The 202-nt window shown below is 42.1% G+C and overlaps 1 protein-coding gene across 1 annotated transcript in view; it reads right to left on the bottom strand.

Moving 5' to 3' along the window:
• Window positions 1-202, bottom strand: part of TRMT2B (tRNA methyltransferase 2 homolog B (S. cerevisiae)) — a gene marked incomplete at its 5' end in the record, with an annotated part of 31,479 nt that overhangs the window by 26,081 nt on the left and 5,196 nt on the right. The gene's annotated exons all lie outside the window — the stretch shown is intronic.

Here is a 202-nt window from a genome sequence, read left to right as displayed (position 1 = left end):
TGGGCTCCAAAATCACTGCAGATGGTGACTGCAGGCATGAAATTAAAAGACGCTTGCTCCTTGCAAGGAAAGTTATGACCATCCTAGACAGCATATTGAAAAGCAGAGACATTATTTTGGCAACAAAGGGCCATCTAGTCAAGGCTATGGTTTTTCCTGTGGTCATGTATGGATGTGAGAGTTGGATTATAAAGAAAGCTGA

The sequence above is a fragment of the Bison bison genome, unplaced genomic scaffold, assembly GCF_000754665.1.
Source record: "Bison bison bison isolate TAMUID 2011002044 unplaced genomic scaffold, Bison_UMD1.0 scf7180017835053, whole genome shotgun sequence".
In the NCBI taxonomy this organism is placed as follows: Eukaryota; Metazoa; Chordata; class Mammalia; order Artiodactyla; family Bovidae; genus Bison; species Bison bison.
This window is presented reverse-complemented; position numbering and strand designations above follow the sequence as displayed.